This window comes from Helianthus annuus, chromosome 2 (assembly GCF_002127325.2).
Source record: "Helianthus annuus cultivar XRQ/B chromosome 2, HanXRQr2.0-SUNRISE, whole genome shotgun sequence".
NCBI classification, from domain to species: Eukaryota; Viridiplantae; Streptophyta; class Magnoliopsida; order Asterales; family Asteraceae; genus Helianthus; species Helianthus annuus.
The window spans coordinates 149,551,991-149,559,262 of NC_035434.2; the positions used below are offsets into that span (position 1 = coordinate 149,551,991).

At 35.3% G+C, this 7,272-nt stretch overlaps 1 long non-coding RNA gene across 6 annotated transcripts; it reads right to left on the reverse strand.

Annotated features, from left to right (window-relative positions):
• Positions 1-2,349: 2,349 nt before the first annotated feature.
• On the reverse strand, positions 2,350-5,244 carry LOC110924191. 6 transcript variants are annotated; one of them, XR_004881963.1, is made up of 5 exons: positions 5,093-5,244; positions 4,876-4,998; positions 4,128-4,192; positions 3,913-4,054; positions 2,350-3,650 (listed from the first exon to the last, which is right to left on the reverse strand). It is a non-coding gene; the product is annotated as an uncharacterized LOC110924191 (long non-coding RNA). The 6 variants fall into 6 exon arrangements; XR_004881967.1 differs by having other exon boundaries at positions 3,738-4,054; XR_004881971.1 differs by having other exon boundaries at positions 2,350-2,610; positions 3,068-4,054.
• Between the last annotated feature and the right edge of the window lie 2,028 nt (positions 5,245-7,272).

The window sequence follows — 7,272 nt, forward strand, 5'->3', positions numbered from 1 at the left end:
CGAGCTACTATATTTTCTATTGCACTTTTGTCCAAAGAGTTTTCACGATTGTTCTGGGTCGATTGATTAACTTCATTCGACATCTGTATTATAAACATATTCCAAATATTAATATCACAGAATAAGTAATAAAATAATCAAAATATCATGAACACAATTAGTCAGAGCATTTTGTCAAAATCGTCGATCATTGCGACTTCTACTCTTTTTATATATTATGCTTCGTATATCTTACGTACACTACCACACACACATATGTATATATATTAGTTTTAGTTTTTTTTATCTTGTATACAAAAACACAGAAAATACATTATACGTACATATATATATATATATATATATATATATATATATATATATATATATATATATATATATATATATATTATAAGGTTAGTTTCGTCTTCAAAAGTGGTGTTCTCTCTCGTCATATTTCCAGACGAGATTCTCTCCCATGGTTTGGATCCGGTTTCCTGCATCCATCAGTTCTTCTCCATAGTGATGAAGTTTTGCCACATTCTCGGGGTTCATTGGGGGATATGCTGGGGGTTCAGGTTGGTAGTTTGGGTAAAATGGAAAAGGATCATTCATTAGGTTTTGAAATGCCCAGCCGTTGGTCCACCATTCTTCAACTGGGTTTAGAAGTGGTTGTTGTGGTATGATTGGTTCAGGATTTATGGGTTCTGGGTTCATTGGTATGGGTGAGTAAGGTGGCATATTCAGATTAATTCCATCAATTATTGGCCTGAACATTTCACAATTGGCCAGGCGTTGGTCTAATTCTTCCCATGACAATGGCATGGTTGTTGGGTTTGAACTTTCGTCTTCGGTTGGGTTTTCGATTGGTTCTCCGGTTCGTTTGGTTTTTGTTGACGTTGGGTTTGTCTTCTTCTTTTGTCCCTTTTTACTTTCCAGTCCAATCTCCTCTTTTTAGGAGGTGCTTTTTCTAATGGTTGAGTCTGAAATATGATTGGTTCATCTTTGTCTGCTTCGTACCCGGTTTGTGTACCAGCTAGATCTTCGGTAGTATCCATATCTGAATTGTTAACAGATATGTTCTGAAAAGCATCAGATAACTCTCTATCACTCATAATGTTAGTAAAAAACAATAAACAACGAACTCTGAAAATCGAATACATAATATTTGGTTAGCGTCACAATATTCACAGAAGTTATTTCATTTATTTCCTGACTACTAATTTTAAGTATTCTCATAATACTTAATTAGCTTAAACCAGTGGCTCTGATACCACCTTCTGTCACAACCCCCGACCCTACCCTGGGCGGGAGCCGTGAGCAAATACAAGTGGTAGCGATGTTCATTAAAATTATCGCAGTGGAATTTTCATCAGGACCTGGTGTCAGGAAAAATATCAGAATTTTCAAAACATCGTAGTTTTTATTTCATAAATTGTGGGATGAAACCCATATTTACATAAAGGATTTTTATAGGGATAAACCCTTAATTTACAAAACACGTTTTATTCAGGTTTACATAGCCACTTATTTAAGCTTGAGTGCCTCGTAGCACTTTTCCTTCACTTCACAGTAAATCACCTGAAACACGTTTTAAAAACATTTGATCAGCGAAAAATACTGGTGAGTTCATTCAATTTGTACAAAAACACATCGTTATAATTACAAGATTAAGGGTTTTTACATTTGTTTATATCTTTCAATTACTCAAACTAGTATTTGTCACTCGGTGCCAGCTCCTGTAACTATGGTCATATCACTCACTACTAGAAAATAGGGCTTTTGCCACCACTTTTTCGGTAACAAAATGGTCACAATTGCCATGTTGCCACCGTTTAGCAACCGAAAGTGCGGTGGCAAAAACACCCGTGTCAATTGCCCTGTTGCCACCAAATTGCTACCACTTTCATATTTTGCTACCGGATTTTTGCCACCACAAAAACGGTCAAAATAATTTGTGACCGCTCCTTGTTTGCCACATGACCAGGACTTTTTGCTACCAAATTGCTACGGTTGTTTTGCCATGGTTTTGGTACGACTTAGCCACCAATATTACCACTATTTAGCCACCAATTTGCTACCATTTAGTTGTCGTATATTACCACTATTTAGCCACCAATTTGCTACCATTTAGTTGCCGTATTGAATATATGCTACCACATTGAATATATGCTACCACATCTGTTTCCCTATTTCCACGTTTCCTGTTTTTTCTATTTTTTTCCTGTTGTTTTCATAACATTTACATTACAATAAAATTGCAAAATTATATAAATACTCAGATAAAATTACAAAATCCCAAAGTTATATAAAACATTTCTGTTATAGTTTTCCATGTTACAAAATCATATAAAACAACTTAATAATAAATACCAACTAAAAAGTTAAATCACTGGAATTATCCTAATATGATAAACATCGAAACATTCAAAACCAAGTGTTTATAACATATCTAAGAACAATAGCTGTTAACATAGCTTCAACTTGTGATATCCTATTGAGCATAGTATATTTATCCACCTTATCTTTTTCTTTTTCAGCCGACGGCCCCGCAATAATTCTATTCAACTTTTCTTCTTCTCCATCCTTTCCCTCAACGAGCTCCTTGATAATCAAGTTTACCTTTTCAATCTACGAAACAACCAATAAAGAAAATCCAAAAGTCAGAATTAAAGAAAACTGATAACGGGTCAAGTTGGTTGAGGAAGAACAAAATCTAATCTTAGTTATACACTTCTAGTTTGTATAACGAGTTTATCAAATTCATCTGCTTGCTCCTACAGGGACAAAAGGAAATAAAGATAAGTACAAATTATTCAGATTTATTTAATTTAAGAACCCAGCCCAACTCATATAACATACCCTATTATCAACTACAATATTTTTCTATCATTCAGCATAGAATAACAGAGTAGCACATATTGAAGTTTTCTCCAACTCTTTCTTCTTACATGCCCATTATTATAGTTACAACTAATGTTTTATTTCCTAAATATAATTAGCAAAATAAATAAACCAACATACCCGTTATTTTAGTTATAACTAATGTTTTTTCCTAAACATAATTAGCATAACTAAACTAACATACCTGTATTATAGTTATAACTGATGCCATATTATCATTGGAGAGTTGAGACCATTAAACAGGTAGTTTTTGGTCTTGTCTTCTATCCTACCTATGGACCACTAGCCATACAAGCACACAGTATCTTTAGAGATAGATAATCCCATCCATTTCTTGTTAGCATAATTTAAAAGGATGGGGACTCTATTAACATAATATCAAGTGAAAAATAGTCTTCAACATCATTATTAGCTTGTAGATGGGTGGGCTAGTTGATGGGTAAAAACTGGTCTGAAACGGGTTAGTTTTTGTGTGGGCCAAAAGGGTTGGCTTGGTCGACAAACAAAACTTCTCATCCATTTTTCTATTTTTGTATATAGTTAATTAAATGATAACTAATGTATTCTAAGAGCTTTATAGAGACCCCAATGGTAAGAACTTGGTGACTTGATGGAACATACAAAAACAATAATAGTAGTTTATTATTGTTTTTTGGCCGTTTCGCCTTGAGGCGCGCCTCGAGGCGCACGCCTCAACCGTTTTTTAAAACCATGATTATGGCAACAGTCGGAATACCGAGAGGGAATTGGAAAAGCAAATGCAGCCCCTGCAAAGTAAAAAAACAAAAGATGAGAAGGAAAAAACACTACGCGGTAAAGTAGAACTGATCATATGATTGAGAACTAAAGCAAACCGGATAGAAAAGAGTGTAGACACCTCTCTTCAGTGGCGGAGCTTGACCAAAAGTTCCGAGGGGACGGAAAGTCATGGGACCCAATTTATATATTGTATAAATATTTAGGCAAAATAATTGGGGAGACAATCCTATTTAATTTTAAAAATTTTGGACGAAAAATAGGAAATTTTACATTTCTAACCGAAACACTGGCGGGCGGGTGCATCCCCCACTTTACACTAAGCTACGCCCCTGCCTCTCTTTGTCATAAATTCAGGAAAGGTGGGCTCAAAATAGCATATAAATCCACAAAAGTAGCTGGAGTCGATGGACCTCTGAAAAAAGTGTGTATTGTTCACAACCCGACTAATTAAAAATATAGAGAGCGAATCAATAAATTATACTTACCCAATAAGTGATGTTGCATAGCGTAACTGAAGCTGTTTGACATCATCTCAATAAGACTGAAGCCTCTGAAAAAACAAGAAAAATACAATAAGCCATAAGGACTTATGTTGGTTTTAGATAAAATAATATAAGGGAACAGAAAGAATAGACATATAGATATGTATTTGTATAACAACTTCACATGTATTATATATTTCAAAAGATCTATAACAAGTTATCAATCATTGAGAATTTAACCCAACAGAAGGCCTTATGTTAATGACCCAACAAAAGCCCTTATTTTGATAACCTATCAATATTAAATATGAATATTACTAGCATTTTAGAGAAATTAACAGTACTCAAAAAGCTCATAGTGAGCAGGACAAAATCTTCATAAATGGCCAAAAAAAGTATAATATATTACCTATATAAATTCATCTCTGAATCAAACATAAAGCTGGTATATTAAACTCATATCCTTACATCAATGAATTATTATAAACTGGTAACGATCTGAACAATTACCTGCATTGAAAAACTAAGGCTAGAGCTCAATACAAAAAGATTTAACATTACTGCATAGTAGACGAGTCTAAGTTCTTGAGCCTGGCATACAATACGACATCCACAACAACCTATATTAAACCTCAAGCTCACCAATACTGAAAAAATACAACTAAAACCCTAGGTAACCAATCAAAACACAAATATAGAAAAAATATGAGACTAACAATAGGGAAACAGAGAGGGTTACGATGAGACTTACAATAATCATCACAGTCAAAGCCATTTTCTTCCTCCAAATAAAAATAACGTTCTGAAAAATCAAATTTGTTGCCTGCTTGCGTATTGGTTACTCATTACCGTTGCTTGAATGGATTAAGAGTCGCTAGCGCCGATGATGGAGAGAAAAGCTTAAATTAAAATTTGCCATATCAACAAAAAACAAAAATGGGGAATGTGTGGGAAATCAAGAATTATACCTTGAAATGGGGAAGTAGCAAAACCCTAATCAAGAATTATACCTTCGAGCGGTGAAGTAGCAAAACCCTAATATGTGGGCGGATGGAGTGATGGCTATGTTTTTTGATTTAGACCTGGAATGGTGTACTGGAGGTATCTAGAGGTGATTAAAACCCTAATAACGTGATTAAAGCCGCTTAAATTTCATTGGTCGCTAATACCGTGGCAATTCCACCACACCTTTTTATTTAGCCACGTTATTTTATAAATTATTATTTTTCTTACCAATTTGCAACCGAAAATAAATGGTCACAATTTTTTTTGACCGCCTAGCTACCATGTCATCTCAAATACGCCGAATTCACATTTTCGTGGGAAATTGGTGGCTAAATTTGCTACGGTTTTTTTAGGTGGCAAATTTTTGGTGACAATTGCCCAATTTTCTAGTAGTGACTATTGGCCCTCAATTGTCCAATAGCAAATCTTATCAAGTAGTGTATACAAAAGCCCACATACTGGCAGTAATTTCAGAACACAAAAACTTAATCACTGTATATATAAGTGAAAAACATTTAGGGTTTTGAAAGCATTTAATAAAAGAGAATGACTCACTTTGCAGATTTAGGGTTTTCAGTAATAGCATTTTGGTCTAAGTCTTGGGTTCCTAATTAAACGCACAATGCAACACATATTAGTGTATTAACCCAATTCAAACTTTAATGATAATCACAAGATCAAAACCTCAACGTAGATAACAAAGTATAGCCTTATACAGGCAATACTTTAATGTCCGTTGATTTGGTTTTAGATCAATCGGACACGGTATCGTACCAGTGATCTAGGTTAGCACGCTGTTTACGAAGCAGAGTTTTGAGAGTTTAGGGGTATTGGGTATTATAACAGTACTTCGAGAGAGACAGAAAAGAATTGAATGAGTTTGAATGTCCAATTCTCGTCCAATTTATAGCTGAAGTTCAACCTCGTCGCGCTGCGCGACCAGATTCCTCTTTCACTTCGCGTAACGCGAAGGGGTAGTCTAGGGCATAGGTGGCATGAGTCACCACGTAGGCATGCCATGTGGTGCTATGTGTCTTCTGGCGAACAAGGAGGCGTCGCGTCACGCGACCGCACTTCCTTTTCACCGTCGCGTAGCGCGACGAGACCCAAAACTGGGTTTTCTCGTTTTTCGTGTGGGTTTCCGTCAAGCGCGTTCGGGGTCTCGATTATGATTTGTTATGGGGCCTTTTGGAGGGTTGTTATAAAAACCGGTTAAAAACCGGTTTTTTTTTTTCAAATCGGTTTTTTAACCGAATCGATTAGGACCAATTGTGGTTCCCATCATGTAAACCGGTTAAAAAACTGAACTGGGTTTTTTTCAGCTGGAGATTGTTTACATTCCTACTGGTCTAGTTTAATCAAGTTCTCAGAAGTCATTATGTCATTGAATTAGAGACTTAATTTTTTATTGAATTCTGTATTAAACTCAAACCTTTCGTTTGGGAATTCTAAACAAGATTATATAAAAGCTTGTGCTTTGTTCTAGAGATATACAAAACACACAACTCGTGTGGTTCATACCAGACATTGCATCTAATGAATTTCCAGACTTAGTTTCGTTGCGTGCTCTTATTCCCGGTACTCTTTCAAGTACAAGGCTAACTCCGGCAGTACAACCTGCTTAGGCTGTTGTACCCTGCAAAACATACTGGTTCACCTGGGTGGCTCAAAATCTGTTTTAAAGGAAGCATCTTGAACGTTCCTCAGCTACCTTGTTTTCTTCTCTTCTCTTCTTTGTTTAATTTCTTTGTAATCCGTATAGAGTTCCTATCTTGTTGTTTGTAATTTCCAGAAGAAATGTAATTTATTTAGTACTTTGTTTTTTGTTCTAGTTTGTAATTTTTGTTATTTTCTATTGTAATGGAAAATAATAAATGATTTTTTTTATTTGTGAACGTATGTTCTACATATCATGACACCAACACCATGCGACACTATCGGGATACCACAACCAACCACACCAACCACAATGTAGCACCATTGTCTTCAACCTTCCATCACCATTTACAACCACGCACTACATTTGAAACACTTTATGTCGCCACCACACCACCTCTAAAACATCCTCAATACTATTTTTGGATATTGTGTATATATATTAGCTAATTGCGTTTACTCAGTTAGTTGTATATACTTTGTGATG